Source organism: Monodon monoceros, unplaced genomic scaffold, assembly GCF_005190385.1.
Source record: "Monodon monoceros isolate NGI ecotype Baffin Bay Population unplaced genomic scaffold, NGI_Narwhal_1 Super_Scaffold_16, whole genome shotgun sequence".
Lineage (NCBI taxonomy): Eukaryota > Metazoa > Chordata > Mammalia > Artiodactyla > Monodontidae > Monodon > Monodon monoceros.
The window spans coordinates 36,632,801-36,652,688 of record NW_021703772.1 but is presented as its reverse complement, the minus strand read 5'-3'; positions in this window follow the sequence as shown (position 1 = coordinate 36,652,688).

The following is a 19,888-nucleotide window of genomic DNA, read 5'->3' as shown; positions in this document are numbered from 1 at the left end:
GGTTTGCAGCGTTAGAATCTTGACTTGTGAAAGATACTCTATTTGTTTTAAACAAAACCTGGAATTCCACTGCTGAGGAAAGCAGGCCAGAAAACCCGAGGCATTTGAGGGCAGCCAAGTTAAATATTGTATCTCTTTTTAAGAAGTTAATCCCCATGGGTCTTCGACCTTTGTTCTTTGCTCCCAAAGGCAACGACATATGATGTTTATCTTGCCAGAAATAGTTAAAAGTCATCTAGGAGCTCTCTGCTGAGTGAGCCAACCCGCTTTGACCTTTTTGACTAGACCAACTCCTGTTACGTTAACCTCTGACTTCAGTCCTCTTAATGGCAATATTCCCCAGCACTGTAATTTCCCTCCCACTGTGTTCTCTCAGGCAAATATTTACTACTGAGGTTTCACTATTTATTTTTTCAAACAAAGTGGCAGGGACCACCCCATGCCACCACATCCTCATTTCATATTAGAACCCATCATTCCCGAGATATAATTTTACCAGAACAAATGTGCTTTAGGGACTTTTGACATGAGATGAAGGCTTGACTTCCTATCAAAACCAAAGCGGGCCCTTGTCAGCTTCAAGATGGATATAAACAAGAAATGCAAGCCTGTAATTGGTGATGGAAATCAGATAAGACCTCTTTAAATACAACCATTGATACAAAAATGTGAACTCGAATTACCTTTGATTAAGTCACTTAAAAAAATAAAGCTGGGGCGGGTTTAAAAGAAAGATTCTGAACACACTCTCGAATAAGATCTTGCAGTTTCCAGCCTCTCAAAGGCAAGCGGAAGAAAATTAAAGTCAGAACCGAAGGTTTATGAAATGAAACAGAACTCAGAACAGAGCTCCCTCACCTTTAACGTTTCTTAGGTCTCAGCAATGACAGGAGGCTAGGAATGATTCCTTGGGAAGCAGAAGCATGTACTTTCTATGCACGGAAATCCAAATATCTATGTAGTCAATGTTCATTACTTAACCTCTTTGTGAGCTGTGAGGAATTCAGCTCAACCAGTGATGAACAAATTAACAAATAAACCATTCTCTACTTAACTGCTTGACATTAATTATTCAATAATAATCTTTATCCCCAATGAGTTATATAGCCTTTTCTAACGTTGGACATTTTAGACTCTTCTCTAGAAATAAAATGCAAAAGGATGAAGCTACTGCCTGCCCCAATTTCTATTCTTTGCTTTAAGTTTCACAACTTAATTCACTATGCAGAATTCCTTAAAAAAAATCCCATTTATTGATGTGGAAGAAATAATAATTAAATATTATACATTTTCTTCAGTTAAAAACTATTCCAAGTTATTTTCTGAGCCAAAGAGAACTTTGTAGCATTCTTTTAATAATTGTCTAAAATGCTTTTGAAAAGAGGAGGATATAGACTTAATCTTATTTCAAATTGTTAGAGTTTGTCAGTTAATAGATATGCCAGCAAATATAAGAAGAAAACAAATATACCAGATGAAAACATGTTTTAGTTCTTTGGATTTTTTAGCATCTGAATATTGCCTTCCTATTGTTATGTTATAAAAGCCAAATCCTACTATCTCATTGGAGATCTATCTTAGAAAGAACTGGGAACATTCTACAATACATGTGTAACCTTTCAAAGTCTGCTTCAGGCTTTATAGATAATACCAAATAGAAATCTTATATACTTGAAAGAAGGAGAGAAAGAAAGAAAGGAAGGAAGGAAGAAAGGGAGGAAGGAAGAGAAAAAATGACAGTATCTTTTAACAGATGGCAATCTGTTAAATTGAAATTTTGAAACTCCATATTATATTTAGAGTGTTACTTTAAAAATAGTAAATGCTCCATTACCTACCCTCCCTATTTTAATCCTTACTTGTAACCTAAATTATTGTATATTTATAGTTATTATTAGAAAATAATTATATGTTATGCTTTAATCCACATGTATCATATTTATGGAATAATCTTCTATGAAGATAAAATTACATTTCCATAAAGTAGTGATGTGAGGCCAATTTTTGTGGGAGAGTAGACAACATACCACATTAGAATGTTCTCTGAATTACACAGAAAAAATTACGTGACTTCATTTTTTTTTTTTTTTTCGGGGCCCAGCCGCTCCGTGGCATGTGGGATCCTCCCGGACCGGGGCACGAACCCATGTCCCCTGCATCGTCAGGCGGACTCTCAACCACTGCGCCACCAGGGAAGCCCCCGTGACTTCATTTTTTACACACAACTATAAGCATTGGTATAAAGGAAACACACAATATACAAATGAAATTAGATTCTCTAAATAATAAAGTACACTTATTTAGTTATGTCTTAATATTTACCAATAAGAGGTAAATATTAAATTTCTTTCTTTTCTTCCTCCCTTCTTCCCTCCTCCACACTCACTCTTTCTCCCTCCCTCTCTTCCTTCCTCCCTTCCTTTCTTTCTTTTTCTTTCTTTCATTAGAGGCATTATTAAGCCATTCTATCACAATCTTCCATTTTCTTGGGGCTGCTGTTGACACCCTTGAAAAAGTACCAGAAGAAAGGATGGGAAGGAGAAAGCACCTAATTTGGTATTTCTTTCTTTATTTAGCTTCTTAGTGGAGCTAAATAGTAACTCTACTGGACTGTTACCCACATCCCCACTGCATCACACCACCTGTGCAGAGGGGACAGGCAAAGGAAATGTGGAATCATTGTTGGGCTACTTCTTTTACTACTTTTCCCTATAAAATAGGGTGAGTTATGAAGACAGAAAGGGCATTCCTTCCCTAGGATAGTGTTAAAACAAGGCATGGGGCAGGGGGGAGTTGAATACGGGTGTTACGTTAAAACAATCAAAGAGTTTGTGCATATCTCATTAAAACATATGCATTTATTTGTTCAAGTGGTAAATTAGCCCTTAGATTTTAAAAATTAACCCCCTAATAATTTTTTGAAGAAAGTTGTTTTTCATGAAAATCAGCTTTTTTCTTTTTTTTTTCCTTTAAATGACAGCTTTTTCCTTTTTTTTCCTTTCCTTCCACTTCCTTTCCTTTAAATTTCCTTTCCTTTTTTTTCCTGGCTATGCTCCTAATGACCTCAATAATAACTTTTTTCTGGAATATAATCAGTGTCATGTTCTATTTTATCACACTTACATCTCTGCAAATCTATTCTGCATAAGCAAATATAAAATCTCTAGGGATTAAAATATTTCCAAACCACACAATCAAGGAAAACAAGTTTCCTCTTAATTATTCTTTAAAAGAACGATTTACAATAGGAAGATATTTTTAGAATGCTCTATTGCATACAGCTATATGCACAACTGAACTCCAGTTGGTCCATTTGTGCAGATAAAACTAAGATTCCTTTTTTTCTCTCCCTCCCCAAATTGTTATTGTATTTGTGCTCAAGGACTGATTGTGGGGAAAACTGCATTCTCTACCATAAAAATTGCAAGAGGGAGGGTATGGTGATATATGTATACATATAGCTGATTCACTTTGTTATACAGCAGAAGCTAACACACCATTGTAAAGGAATTATACTCCAGTAAAGATGTTAAAAATAAATAAATAAATAAATAAAAAGAAAATATAATAAAACGGTAATTGGTCAACAACGATTGAAGCAACAACTTTCCCATGCAAGTCAGACACGCTTCATAACTGATGTTTGTACTCTGCTCAAGGTAGAGTGATTTCCATAAAACAAATCCTACTTGATAAAGTTCTTATTTTACACCGGTTTCCTTTATCCTTAAGTATGCAGTTTTATAAGTTAAGCAAGCTATTAAAGTTATTTTTCGTTCTATAGCACTGCCATCAATAAAAGGTCACTGATAATATAGATGAAAATATCGTCTTTGAAATTGAAAAGTAAGATATTCATTCCAAAGGTTTCAATTTTTAGATTAATAAGACATGTATATGATTAATAAGAAGAACTGGGTCACAAAGAAGGGATGGCAGGTACGACTTGCTGGTAAATGCATGTTTAAACTTAGCCAACTGAGATAAAGCTAGTTACTTTGGGCCAGCATCCAGGGATTTTGCCATTGAGTTTAATCTTGCCAATGACTCTTCTTACAAGTCTTTTAGAGATTACTAAGGAACTGATTAGATCTCTCATAATACCCTGCCCAGAAGGAGAGCCTAAATCAGCACCATAGTCATTGCTTTCCTATTTTATTTACAAGACATCTCTATGAATCTTTTTTTTTTTTAACATCTTTATTGGAGTATAATTGCTTTACGATGGTGTTCTAGTTTCTGCTTTATAACAAAGTGCATCAGCTATACATATACATATATCCCCAAATCTCCCTCTTGTGTCTCCCTCCCACCCGTCTATGAATCTTTAAATTTAACTCTGGTAACTTCTTTATTGATTTTCCTGCTTGAGAAAGAACAGAACACACATGTTAAAAGATGGGGTAAAAGAGACATTGAAGGTTTTGAAACGGGATATGGGAACTGCTAATCTCAAAATTTCTCCTTTTTGGGCTTCTGGCATTAAAATAGACGTTGTAAGTGCTAAGAAAATATGGAACTAGTTGACTGATTTACCTTTGAGAAAGTACCACAGAAAATAACGTGTCTTATGGTTAAGTTTTCCATCTTTTTTATTTATTTTTTTTAGATTATTTATTTTGTTTACTTGGAGAGAGGACAAGAATTGCAACTTAAAATCTCTCCTTTACTGGTACTAGAGTGCTTACATTTGTATTTATTGATTAAATTCTCATTGGGTAAAACGCATATCCAAAATGTGGGAATCAGGGAGTGTGTCTTATCTGGAAAAGGTCTATAACAATTTTAACTCATAATTTTAATTGATACCCTGCTACATTCAAATTCTGTAAGAGAGTTCTCTTAACAGGGCTAAATTATATTACTGTAGACGAATACAGTTTTTACTCGAATTCTGAAACATTTTATACATGTTGAGTACAATGAACTCTTCCATTACTTAGGAACACATTGAGAGAAAAAAAAATCATCTTAACAATATGAATGGTTGCCCCAAATACCCCTTGTGCTTTTATTTATTTATGTATTTTCCCATCTGTTTTAGAATGACAAAAGTCGAAAATAAGTTGATCTCAGGAAGAAGGGCACCAGGAATTCATTGTTGTGTCTTCTTGCAGAATGGTTTTGCATGTGATAACTATGTAACAGATTCTTATTTAATGAATATTGCTAAATAGGGCTTCCCTGGTGGCGCAGTGGTTGAGAGTCCGCCTGCCGGTGCAGGGGACACGGGTTCATGCCCCGGTCTGGGAAGATCCCACATGCCGCGGATCGGCTAGGCCCGTGAGCCATGGCCGCTGAGCCTGCGCGTCCGGAGCCTGTGCTCTGCAATGGGAGAGGCCACAGCAGTGAGAGGCCCGTGTACCGCAAAAAAAAAAAAAAAAAATTGCTAAATAGTAGAATTCTAAAAGTACGTTTGTTTTCATTTTAGTCCTTTGTGCATTTTCTCGACGAACATGTGCACTATGTAAATAATGCAATATTTATAGAGGCAAGTTCTGTAGTTGCCTGGATTCAAATCCTAGCTCTTCTGATTATTAGCTGTGGATCCTTGCTTCACTTTGATAGTATCAATACTTATTACATAGGAATTAAATGAGAACATATGCAAGCACATACAGAGTAGTAGGCATGGAGTAAGCACTCAATAATGGTAGCATTTATCTCCAGGATTCAGGTTGACAACAGTGTTGGTGAGTGATTACCTGTCAGGTATTGTAACAGGTTCATTAGAAACTATAAAGGAGAAATTACAGCTTTTAATTTCAAACAACTCAAAGACTTGAAAGTTCTATTGCAATCATGGGCCAACTGATAAAACCGTTGCTAAAGAATGAATAACTGGAGTGTTTCAGAAAAGTATGTTTTGAGGGATTTGTGTTCATGATAAACTCTAAGCAAAGGTGGGCTCTAAAAAGTTTTAAGACACACTTCATTTATGTTCTAGAATTATAATTCAGTCAGCAATGAGAATGTACTGAATAAGAAAGGAAGAGGAAGCTAGTAGTTTTAGACACCTGTTAGAGCCATCTAAGGGAGAGAGAGTGGGGATCTGGCACACATGAAACAATAGGACAGACAGGAAGTGGACCTCTGGGTCTGAAGAATAATTTAAAGATGATTCTTTGATTTCTGGTTATATGATATTTTTCTTCACTGAAAAAAAGAAGCACAGATATAAGGGCAAAATATAAATTTCAGTTTGCGCTTAGGAGTAGGTGGGTAAAACAATTGCCAGTAGAATGAGAGAAAGAACAGCCAGAGAGGTAAGAGAAGAGGCAGAGAGCGGTGATGGAGAAGTCACAGGCAAGGAGGAGAGGCAGATGTGGACCATGGGAGTAAATGCGATGAGGACAACGCACAAGTTTGGAAAGTAGTTCATCTGTAGAGGAAAGAAAGGGACATGAAGCCAATTAGAGTAGAGGACAAGGAGGGGTTGAAGAAATGAGGTCTATGCATGTAGAGCACCGTGAGATGAGGTTTGGCAGGAGAGGGAGGACCGTTATGGGAGGGGGGTCAACTGGGAATAGCACAGAAAAAAAATTAATTGACCTTACACATGCCAGGAACTCTTCTATTGATGTAGACATTTTATATAACTTAATCCCCACAGAAATCTATAAAGTGAGTATTATTTTCCCCATTTTACAAACGAATAAACTGGAATTCAGCCATTAAATTCAATAATTGAACCAAGTTCAAATAGGTAGTACAAGTTAGAATTGAGGGAATAAGAGAAACCTTCTTGGAAGATGTGCCTTTGCTCTGTTTCTCAAAGATTAGAAAGGATTTTCAGCAAGTGGAGCTGAGCAGAGAGGGTACTTCATAGGGAAAGAAGTGTATTAGCAAAGACAGATGTGGGCAGGGGAAAGGTAGGTTCAGTCTGGCTGGTTGTGAGGGGTACATAGAGGCAGCCTGGCAACACATTGAGAAGTGGTGTGGTGGGCAATGAATGTCACCCTAGAAAAGTTAGGGGGACTTCCCTGGTGGTCCAGTGCACTTCCACTGCAGGGGGCACAGGTTAGATCTCAGGTCGGGGAACTAAGATCCCACGTGCTGCATGGTGTGGCCAAAAAAAAAAAAAAAAAGGAAATTATTTTGAGTAAAGGAGTAAAGAAAGATCACTGGGGCTATACTTTAGAATATAATTAAAAAATTTTCCCTCTGGTACAAAATAATCCTTGAAACAAGAAAGCATATCAAACTATAATTATAGGATATTGAGAAAATAATATTATGCATTAGGTTGAACCACATGAAATGATCATTTTTGTGATGTCAAAAACTGTCAATTATTGATGTCAATTTCATAGGTTCAATCTAATATTGCAAGGTGTACGATTTCTTACTAGTTATAATCAGAGAAAATTTCAGACTTTTGAATACTTTTATTATTAAACAAGAAGGAATTAAAGAAAATGCCTAAGATTAAATTCAAGAAACTAAAAAGATAGCAAAAATAAACCTAAGGATAAAAACCCCCAATTAATGATTTTTTTAAGAAAAGAAAAAAGAGGTGGTTTGTTAACAAGCCAAGAATCGATTCTCTGTAAAACAAACCTCTGGTAAGACCAATAGAGGCAAAAAGAAAGGAAATACAAATACACATAGGGTGGAGGTTAGGAGGATGGTTTCTGAAGTTAGATAGCCTGGATTGAATTGCCTGTTGCCACGCTGATCCACACGACTCTGAGAAATGTTGTCTCGAAGTAGCAAGACCTACTACTATCTTTCATATATTAGTACATCAGAAGAGAAAAATATATCTCAGTTTTCTCATCTGAAATGGGCAAATGGCAGAATCTACCTCCTAGGACTGTTGTGAAGATTAAAGATTGTAAGATGTATACAGTGCTTAGCCTGGCAAACAGTATTATTACTATCATATTACTAATATTTTTACTATTATGGAGAAAGAAGAGGAGTGTATAATCAGAGACAGGAAAATTCAAAAATTATAACTACCTTCCATGTGTAGCTCTAAACTAATTATTTAAAATCTTAATGAATTGGATCTTTGTAATAAAATCAAAACTGCCAAAGTAATATAAAACTTAAATATATTAGTTCCTATAGAAGAAAATTTTAAATTGATCAATGATTATCAAAATATTTGTTAAGCCAAAATAGTTTCATCAGAAAGTTCTTTGAGGGACTTCCCTGGTGGCACAGTGGTTAAGAAACTACCTGCCAATGCAGGGGACATGGGTTCAATCCCTGGTCTGGGAAGATCCCACATGCTGCGAGGCAGCTAAGCCCGTGCACCACAACTACTGAGCCCGTGAGTCTAGAGCCCGTGCTCTGCAACAAGAGAAGGCACCACAGTGAGAAGCACGTGCACCGCAACGAAGAGTAGCCCCCCATCGCCGCAACTAGAGAAAGCCTGCTCGCAGCAACGAAGACTCAACGCAGTCAAAAATGAATAAATAAATAGATTTTTAAAAAAAGAAAATTCTTTGAAATCTTCAAGAGGGAAACAGTAACAAAACAATTAAACCCTGTTCTAGCTGAGCTGTTTCAGAATGTAAATAAAGAATAAAAGGCTTCCCAGATAATTTTTCAAATTTAACATAAATCTGATCCCAAACCTGAAAATGTTAGCCTAAAAATGAAAACTATGAACTAATTTCATTTATAATAAATATAAAATTCCTAAATTAATGTGCAATATAAGAATACTAAAAGGATTTATTCTAGGATTTCAAGGATGTGTCAATATAAATCACAGTAAAACGAGAAAAAACTAAAGCACTCCTGTGGCCAGATTAGAAAAGGAATATCCAATTTGTTAACGGTTTTGTCCCCTTCCCACTTTTCCATAGTTATTAAAATATTAAATATTAAAAACATTTGGCTGCATAGAAGTATTGATATCTTTTTCTCCAAAGCATTCTAATGCCATCTTCTTTCTCACACTTTTGGCTTTCTTTATCCTGGAACTCTTTTCTTTTAAGTCAAGCATTTTTTTTTTTTTGTAGTACTCGGGCCTCTCACTGTTGTGGCCTCTCCCATTGCGGAGCACAGGCTCCGGACGCGCAGGCTCAGCGGCCATGGCTCACGGGCCCAGCCGCTCCGCGGCAAGTGGGATCTTCCCGGACCGGGGCACGAACCCGTGTCCCCTGCATCGGCAGGCGGACTCTCAACCACTGCGCCACCAGGGAAGCCCTCTGGAACTCTTTTTATTAGTGCCACACATCTTAAAAATTTTCTGTCCAGCTAGGATTAAAAGCAGAAGCCTATTCAGGAAGGATGGTCCTTCTCTACAAAGGCTGTGGGGCCCCAAAGCAAACCATTCCTGGCTCAATATTTTCTATCCTTAACATTTCTGCAGCAAGTGATAGTGAAAGCAAACTAAAACATTAAAGGCAATGAAAGAGGTTTATGGGAGGACATGTGTATCAGTCAGGGTCCCTGTAGAATACAAATGACATATTCACACTGGGTAATTTGAGGAGACTTTAAGAAAGGGTTTACACACGGTGGAACAAGTTACAATTGCATGAACAAGTCCAAGGAAATGAACAAAGAAGAGTATAGGACTCTTGGATAGTAAGAAGCACCTGAATTTGAAGGGGTAAGGAAAGGGAATTGGATAATGTACTGGGTTGAATAGTATCCCCTCAAACTTCATTTCCACCTGGAACCTGTAAAAGTGACTTTATTTGGGAATAGTGTCTTTGAAGATGTAATCAAGTTAAGATCAAGTCATACTGCATTAGGATGAGCCCTATCCCAATACCTACTGTTTTTATAAGAAGAGAGTAAGTTTAGACACAGACACATAAGGGATAGAGCAAGGTAAAGACAGAGGCAGAGATTGGAGTGATGCATCTACAAGCCAAGGAATGCTGGCAACCATCAGAAGCTAGAAGAAGCAAAGAAGAATTCTACCCAGAGCCTCAGGGAGTATGGCTCTGTCAACACCTTGATTTTAGACTTCTAGCCTCCAGAACTGCAAGAGAATAAATTTCTGTCATTGCTTTAAGTCACCCGGTTTGTGGTACTTTGTTATGGCTTCTCTAGCAAACTAATATAGCTACCAAAGACAAAACAGAAGACAAACAGAACCTGTCCAACACGCAGAGGAGTGGTGACAATAAGAAATATACAGTGTTGGCCTGGAGTCTTCCACAGTGTTCACCGAGACATTAGTCTGTCTTCTATTCACTGCCTCTTGGAAATGCTGACCATTCAACTCAGGACCTCCAGCTTCCTGCAATACTGTTGACCAATAACCAGGCTGGGCTGGGACAAGAGGATAGTAAAACAGTCTGGAGGATGTTCATACTTCTTTAAGGAAAGAAAAGAGGTGCCCCAGAATGCAGATGGTATGCTAGTACTGGTAAAACAAACAAGCAAACAAACAGACAAACAAAACATGCTGTTCCATAAATGAAGGGAGAACAAAATGGCACTGTCCAATGTGAGAACTGTATTTGAAATACTAAGACAATAGGAAATTAAAGCATGGGCTACAGAGCCTGAAACAGAGAGGGTGTCCAGCAAATCTGTGTTCAGGGCATTCATGGGCTGCTATCTGGCTGGAAGAATGAATGAAGTGCTGACATCAATTTAAGAATTACTGTACTCTTTCCCAGTCTTGAACACCAATTCTGTTACAAAGTTCTGAGTAGAAAATTTGCATAATCTTAGTTCCCTAATGAAATAGAGACTTTTGATCATGCTTGGTTAGGAATTTTATTTGTCTTGAGCTAAAATGAACGAGAAATTTTATTCTAGTCCAGAGCCTAAATGTCACGGAATAAATTATTTTATTCATTCAGATTATTTAGCCTTTAAACTGTTTTGTTTTAAATTATTTTACTTCAGAATTTTTAATATTTTACTTTAAAAACATACCATAACTTCTTAGGGAAAATGAATCTTTACTTTTCAGAAATGAATTATAACGAATAGAGCTGCATCACTTCCACTTAGGGTTTGATTTAGCAAGTCCAACAAAATGCTTAGTACCCCAGAATTGATACATTATTTCTGGCCTCAGCTGTCTTTTGAGACCACTCAGAGTAACAGCAAAGGTTTTCCTTGGGAAATACATTATTTTGAAGAGCAACTTGGCAGTAGGTCCTTTATGTCACCTGTCTCTGCAATTCCCACCATGACCTGCACACGCCTTGGCACCTAGCAGGTGCCTGGTGAATGTGTGTTGAGTTGAATCAAACTAATTTAATGCATGAATCTTCAGAAGAAGCTTCCTTTCTTTTACCACTGCCTCTGCTTTCAGCCTTTAAACTCAAAACTTAAAGGGCAAAACATATAAATATATGCAAAGCTACTTGTATTTTCATTTTACTAAAGGTATTTATATCATAAGGCATTTAGAGTCATCTGCAGTGCTTTGTGAGACATTTAACTAGTATTGCCTTGGTTTTTCACTAATTAAAAATCAAGTTATTAGAGTATAAATCTACTGGCAGCATATTTAGGCAAGCACAACACAGACTCAGTATAAGATATAGGGAGGGGTCAGTGTTAAGTTTTATGACTGACACAGTGAAAATGACTTCCTTATTAAGAAAACATCTTGTCTCAAAGTGTAGTGGCTAGTCTAAGGGTCTCAGACCCCATAAACTAATTACCTGATAACATTCTTTCTTCTGTGCAAAAAATATTTTTCACATTTCTAAACATCGATGATGCTAAGCTAGAGGGAAGAGAGAGAGAGCTTTACCAACACAACTGTGTAAGAATGGCATGTGGTGGGCTGTATGTAATGTATGTAAAAAACATATGGACAGTTAATAAAGACTCCCAACCTGTTACCCAGAAGGAGGAAAATGACTGTTGTCACTGGGATGAGGTACATCTATCTTGGCCCATTCAGCAAGCTATGATGTGCTTTATTAGATAGAGTGATTTCACTGGCAACTCCTAAAGACTGTTCCGCTGTGTCATGGTGGCATTCTAGATATCAACATGGATTGTGCTACAATCCAGGTATATATACAGGTTGGAACTTCCTTTCCAGTTGTGGGTTCATGCCCCTAAGGTATCAAAATAAGCTGAAAATAAATCAAACCAAGAATAGCGTAAGAGCAGTTACCAAAGAGTTTATTAACCTCCAAAGATGACTTGGAGGTGAAGTTCATCTCAGCCTAGGTCCTGGGGGTATTGGGATGGATGACAAGTTGCAGCTGTGGGCTTCTAAGTGTCCTCTGTCCAGCTATCAGTCTATCTACATAGGTGGAAGAATTGCATAAATAGACGGATCATTTTAGAAGATAGTGTGTTAAATGTGTCACAAGCTTTCATTTCCTTAAAAACCATTATTCAGCAATGATCATGTGTTTCCTGGATTCTGGTGGTACAAAGGTGAATGACACTCCCTACTGATGACAAGCTCACAGCCAAGGCATATCCATCAATACAATGTGATTGGCCCATTATCTGAGGCTGGCTCAGGAGAGTAACACAGGGAAGCACCCATCTTACCTTGGTGAGGAGGTAACCTAGGGCGCATTTGAAAGAAAGGTTAGATATTAGAACATAGAGGATGAGGGTCAAAATAATTTTAGGCAGGGGGAATTCCCTGGTGGTCCAGTCGTTAGGATTTCGCACTTCCACTGCCGGAGGCCCAGGTTCGATCCCTGGTCCGGGAACAAGGACCCCCCAAGCCGCGTGGTGCGGCAAACAAATAAACTCTTTCAGGTGAAGAAACACTGAGGTTTGAGGTATGCAGAAGTGAGAAAGTACAGCCTGTAAAAAACAGAAGTGGGTAGCTCATTATGGCTGCAGCTGCAGTACCTTGTGGGGGAGTGATGGGAAAGGGGGCTGGACTGGAAGGATGAGTACAGGTGATGTCATATGTATCGATATAATATAAAGCTTGGATTTTATACTGAAAGGGATAGGAAATTATTCAAATATATTAACTAAACAAAAAAAACATAACCAGACTCAAGTTTTAGAAAAATTGTTCTATTTGTGAAATGTATTCTTTCTCCATCCTTGCCCGTCTCAATAAATGGTAAAATCAGTCATCTAGATGTTCAAGCCCCAAACCTAAGTGTGATTCTTTATTTTTCATTTTGTCTCACTCCCAATATCCAAAATACAACCAATCTAACTGTTTTCTTCATTTCGTTTTCCACCACCAGAGTGTAAGCCACTATCTTCTCTTAACCTGGATTATTTTAATAGTCTCACCATTTTGATTCAGGCTTTGCCTGTGTGAATCCAGTCTCCTCAGGACAAGGAGGGTGAGCTTATTAAAATTAAATCATATGATACCACTTCTCTGCTTAAAACTCTCCAGTATCCACCTATTACTCCTAGAATAAATTCCAGACTCCTTTCAACTGTCTGCAGAGCTACATGATCTGCTGTTGGCCCACCTCTCCATCTCAGCTCATATAACACTTTCACCTGTGCTATTCTCTGTCCATACTGGGTCATTCTCTGTTCCACTTTCATGCCCCTACTTACGTTTGGAAGACTCTCTACCCAGTTCCTCAAATGGCTGGGTCCTTCTTATCCTTCAAAACTCAACTAAATGTTACAAACTCAAAATGCATTTCTTAAAAAACATATTGTCACTTTATATCCATTAGTCAGTATCACATCACTATTTTATTTCCTTTATAGTACTTAAACCACCTGAAGTTATCCAGTTTGTTTCCTTGTCTTTCTCTGAGCATCAGAATGAAAACCTCTGGAGAGCAGAGATCTGGTCCATATTCTCAGTACCCAGGAAGCACTGGGTACATTGTTGTTACTCAATAAATACATTTTAATTGAATTTTTAAAAGTAGATATAGCAAAAATCAATTTGAAGGCTCTTGAAGGAATCTAGGTTAAAGATATGAGGGTCTGAACTTGGGCAGTAAGACTAAAGGTAGAGAGGAAGAAGTGGATTAGAAAGGTATTTTATGGATGGAATTGATAAAATTGGATAACCAGCTGGAACATGGTGAGAGTAAGAGAGACCCACTCAGCATGGAATGAACCAGACAGAAAATGTCCCTCGGGCCCTTCCAGTTTAAAGATTTGGAATATTTCTTTTTCTAAATAAAAGGATAAACAGCATGTGCTGTTGAATGAATGAATGGATCACTCTAACAGAAGAGTTATTGAATTATTCATGTTACCTAGGAGCACTTAAAAATATGTATTAAAATTGCACTGTATGGCAGCCCTGTGTTGGGTATTATAGGGGATATGGCAGAAGTAAAAGATGCTGTCTCTGCCCTTTTACAGTTGAGGATATAAAACGAAGGATCATAAAACAATTAGAAAGCAATCCAAGATATAATAGATCATCAAATTTGATTCACCAGGGCTTCAGGAACCATAGATCAGGCATAACATCTTAATTCAATGGCCTTCTAGGGTAGAAAAGGTTCTGATTTCACTCAAGTCCTTTCTTCTGGGTCAAGAAGCTATCTTTCTGGGCTCCAAAAATATCAGCATTTGAGAATTAAATTAATAACGTTCAATGAAGGAGGAGCATGATTCATTTTTTCAAACAGTAAGTGGATTTAATATTTATAGAAAAGTGCCTGAGTGTCTCAGACTGCTCCAAGGCTATTGATAGCATAGGCCCAGTTTTGAATAGGATGGATCAAGAAAAGAAGAACAGATTGAAATTGCTGCAGGAGGCATTGCTTTATAGAGGCTGTTTCTTCTTGTCTGTGACCTTATTTGATTTCTCCTCACTACACTAGAATCTCTCCTAGGATACACGTGGTGGTACCTTCATTTCTTGAGAGATGTTTCATAGCTCAGCACAGATCTTGCTTAACCAGGATTTGCTAGTTGATAGACAGTAAAAATGTAGGTCATCAACTCTAAGGAGAGTGTATGAAGGATGGTTTGTTTGCTATCTTCATTTGTTAAAATTGAAATTCTTGGAAGTAGATGATATAGGCAACATGACTTCTGAAGATCCCTCTGAAGTTGATGGTTCTGAATGTAAAACAGGTTATTCTGCATCATCCCATAGCCTGTGTTAATGCAACTGGCTTACTTGAAAAATCTCTGGATTCTTTATCAATAATGCAGCAACTTGAAGGCCATCACAACTGTATAGTCAGGTTTTATAACTTTGATGTCATTTTCACATGTGATACTTCACTTTTTTTTCTCCTAGCAGCCCTGGAAGGTAGATCCCTACCAGTAATAAGACTCATTACAGTAAGACTGTTAGGGACTTTATCTGGCTCACAGAGAGTCATGGTGAAGCTTGGATTAGATCCTGGCCCCTGGCCTCTTGGTTCCTCGCTTGTTCCATGCTAAATATATGGGCATTATTATGTGTACATAGTGATTTGTGGGCATAGGCAGCTTAGATTAGAAGGATCCACAGCCACACCCAAGCCTTGCTGCTTTTCTAATACTTGGAATCATAAAAGCACTGCATAGCCTTCCACTGACAGTATTATGAACACTTACTGTACTGATAAAAATTTATATTTATTCTGTATACTTGGCAGTCTCAGCCATGAACACTTCTGTTACTGAGCCGTGCCAAAATACATAAAGTTTAAGGCTTGACCAAGCACTAAAGCAGAAGCTTTCACCCTTGAGAGTACTGAATAGGAGAATTAAGTAAATACTTTCATGCTGTATCAAAAGCATCTCTTACCCTGTTAATTAAGATCAAATTGAAATAATAAACAATTGCACTAGTGTATCTCCAATATCTGGTAAGTGCATTTCAGATTCAATTTTGAGTGAGTTTCATAGGTCTTAATGAGAAAATTCTGCAAGAAATGGATATTATTAAAAGCCTAATATATAATTGATATTCAAAAGAATCACACAAGTAATTTAAAAGCAGAGAATAAAGAGTTCCACATGTCTACAGTTTATACCATGCTAAGTCCTTCACATGTGGTATCTCTTTTAACCCTTAAAACAGCCAAGTGAAGTTGATATTAGTGTCTACATTTTTAGGTGAGAAAACTAAATTTTAGAGATGTTCAATAATTTCTTTAGAGTTGAACAAATATTTCTCCAACTTTGATTTCTTAACCCCTATATCAATGATTTCTACTATTGCCTGAGAAAACCCCTACAGCTACAGTTTGCTCTAAGATACTGAAGGACCTACTAGGAGTCACATGGAAGGGCTTTGACTTCGGGACAAGGGAATAAGGCCTTTAAACTAATGAGAAATCCAGAACTTGGAAAAATAAAGGTAGCAATAACAAGTAACCAAACGCAATAAAGTCAGTATTTAACAGAAGTAGAAGCCTTAGTAAGCAACCAGTGAGGCTGAGGAAAGCAACTTTGAGATACAGAGCAGGAAACTGAATACTCAGTGGGGAAATTTCACTCAAGTATATGTGAATGTTGCTACTCGTGCACTGTATCTGTGGTTCTTAAACCCTCTGGTGTCATGCTCCTCTTTTACAACAAATATTTTGTAAAATCCCCTTTATAACTATAAAATAGAATTCAGGACTTCCCTGGTGGCGCAGTGGTTAAGAATCCGCCTGCCAATGCAGGGAACACTGGTCCGATCCTTGGTCCGGGAAGATCCCACATGCCACGGAGCAACAAAGCCCGTGCGCTACAACTACTGAGTCTGTGTTCTAGAGCCCACGAGCCACAACTACTGAGCCCATGTGCCATAACTACTGAAGCCTGTGTGCCTAGAGCCTATGCTCCACAACAAGAGAAGCAACAGCAGTGAGAAGCCTGTGCAGCGCAACAAAGAGTAGCCCCCTCACTGCAACTAGAGAAAGACTGCATGCAGCAAGGAAGACCTAACGCAGCCAAAACTGAAAAATAAATAAAATTTTAAAAATAAAATAAAATAGAATTCAGAGATAATATGAGAACTTTAAAGAAACAGGATAATGCTCTGTTGTAATAAAAGGAAGAAATAACGTATATAACTAACCAATCTATTTCAATATGTAAATATTGGGGGGATGCCTACTCTAGAAGACAGACGTATTCGTCTTTCTTTCAGTTTGGCATTTCCAAACTGCCCCTAGGGGCAAGCCCCCCTAAATACATAGGTTAGATGGATCTAGGCACATTAGTAAAGACTTTCTCACTAGACCCTGCTCTGAGCTAAAATGGGAAGGAAGAGTATTTAGGGCTTTCTGCAGTCTCTTTATTTCCAAGGAAGTTATTGATACAGAGGTAGAATTGAGGTGGAAACCAGTGGGAATTGTTTCCAAGATGGATTTCTTCAATGGGAGATGGCACATTAGAGGTTAGAGGGGTTAGAGGGACTAGAGAGAGAGGAGTCCTTTGACTCAAAGATGCCCCACACCTAATCTTCAGGGAGACTTGGAGACAGTTCTCAGAAGGCTGGAGAAGGCTATTTCCAAGGGGTCCCTTTGTCCTTTTTCAGGTTCTTTCCCGGCTGGAAGCAGAGTATCTGGATTCAGTGGGACATTTGGCATCCACGTGGTACAAAGGGGTGCCTCTCCCTCTGATTCCCTCTCTGAACCGATGTGTACCGTGTTTTCCTTCACTATAAAAAGCTGTGATTAATCCACCTTAAGCTGAGCAAAGAGGGTGGAGTACCACCCCGACCCTTGCACAGGCTTTCAATAGTACACTAAAGCACAAGATTTTGTAACTCTTAAATCACCTTCCCTTTGACTACCCAGATATATATCTAATTGAGGCCTGTCAAATTCTTTCTCAAAGCTGGCACCATGTCAATGACCTCCTGGCAATGGTCTCAGAGGGGTGAAGTGTACAATGGGAGGAAGTATTTCCTTTTATTGGTTCTAAATTTACTAGCCTTTAGCTCCACTGAATTAAATTATGGTACAGGGTGAATATTATAGCTATAACTGACATTTATAAACTACCTTCCATCCATTAATCTTGAAATGCTATGCAAACTGATTAACAAAATTAAACGTACAGCCGTGTGCTCCCTTACGACTCTCTGGATAGTTGTAGATCTTCTGCAGTTTGAGTGATGCAGAAGTTGCCTCTGGTATCTCCATTTCTAATTTCAACATTTCTAATCCTGTTCTCTTCCCACCAGAACAGGTCTTGACTAGAGTAGCACAGTTTTCTACAACCTTCTATTCCTTTCCCTGACTCAGACAGAGAGAAGCATTTGCCACTGAATGGTGTGGTGGCCAGAGGTGATCCTGTGGGTTCTAGTAATATTCTACTTCACTTGCACATACTCTTTTTCCTCCCTCCCTCCCTTCCTTCCTTCCTTCCTTCCTTCTTTCTGCTCTCCCTCCCTCCCTCCCTGCTTTCCTTCCTTCTTCCTGTCTTCCCTTACATCCTTCATTTTTTGCTCTTTTCTCTGTCTATTTCTTTGTTCTTTACTCATCTCTTGACTCACTAGGAATTGATCCATAGTTTAAAGGTTCCCATTTCTCTTTTTCTTACTTCTGGGAGACAAGTGAAGGAAGTCAGGTGTGGGTATCTTGACTCTCTAACCTCCTCTGGCAAGAATAGCAAGTCTCTGAAGTGAAGACCGAGGCCTGAGCCCTGGGTGACTTTTTCAATTCATCCCACCTTATGATGAGTCCAAAAGGCTGTGTGGTATAGAGGAAAGCCCCAAGGGGCTGGTAAAGGAAAGACTAGGGCTTGTATCTAGGCTCTGACATCTACTCCCTGTGTGGTCTTGGGTGAATCGCTTAACCACTCGAAGATGTAGTTTCATCAACTGTAAAATTAAAGATCTGGGCAACGTGGCTTCTAAAGTTCCTTTAGTGAGCTGTCAAAGTTCTATGCTATCTCACCTTTTCTCATATCGGGTGGCTTTTATGAAGTAGGCCTCTCTGAAATCAACCTGGCTTGGTTCCATTCTGAATAAAATCCTAAACCTGACAACTTACATGTCCCCAAGCCAGGGAAGAGCTGAAAGTCTTTCCCCACTTATGCATCTATATGTGCATAAGCAGACCAGATGTGAACTTCTACCTGGGCTGTGTAAATAGCTGTTGAGAATATGGACCAGGTGAGAGGAGCCAAGGTGAGGTATCAACCTCCCCACAATATTAAGTTTAAAAATTATAGCACGCTTTGGCTTATTTTCCAGCTTTATTGAGATATAATTGACATACAATATTGTGAGCTTAAGATGTACCATGTGTTGATTTGATACACATATATATTGCAAAATGACTACCACCGTAGCATTAGTTAATGTTTACATCACGTTATATTACTACCGTTTAATTTTTGCGGTGAGAACATTTAAAATTTAATGTCTTAGCAACTTTCAAGAATATAATACAATATTATTAATTATAATCACTATGCTGTACATGAGATCCCTAGAACTGATTCATCTTATAGCTGGAAGTTTGTACTCTGACCAACAACTACCCTTTTCCCCCCATCTTCCAGCCCCTGGTAACCACCATTCCAGTCTCTTATATCTATTAGTTCAGCTTTTTTTAGGTTCCACATATAAGTGATACCATGCAATATTTGCCTTTCTCTGTCTGGCTTATTTCACTTAGCATAACGCCCTCAAGGTCCATCCACCTTGTCACAAATGGCAGGATGTCCTTCTCTCTTATGGCTGAATAGTATTCATATATATCACCTCTTCTTTATCCATTCATCTGTTGAGAACATTTAAATTATTTCTGTATCTTGGTTATTGCAAATAATGCTATGATGAACATGGAAGTACAGATATCTCTATGATATCTTGTTTTCATTACGTTTGGATGTATACCGAGAAGTGAGATTCCTGGATGATATAGTAGTACTATTGTTTTTTTTTGTTTGTTTGGGTTTTCTTTGAGGAAACTCCATACTGTTTTCCGTAGATACTGGCTGCACCAATTTAAATTCCCACCAACAGTGAAAAAGGTTTACCTTTTCTCCACATCCTTGCCAACACTTGTTATCTCTTGTCTTTTTGATGATCCTAACAGGTGTGAGGTGAAATTTCATAATGGCTTTGATTTGCATTTCCCTG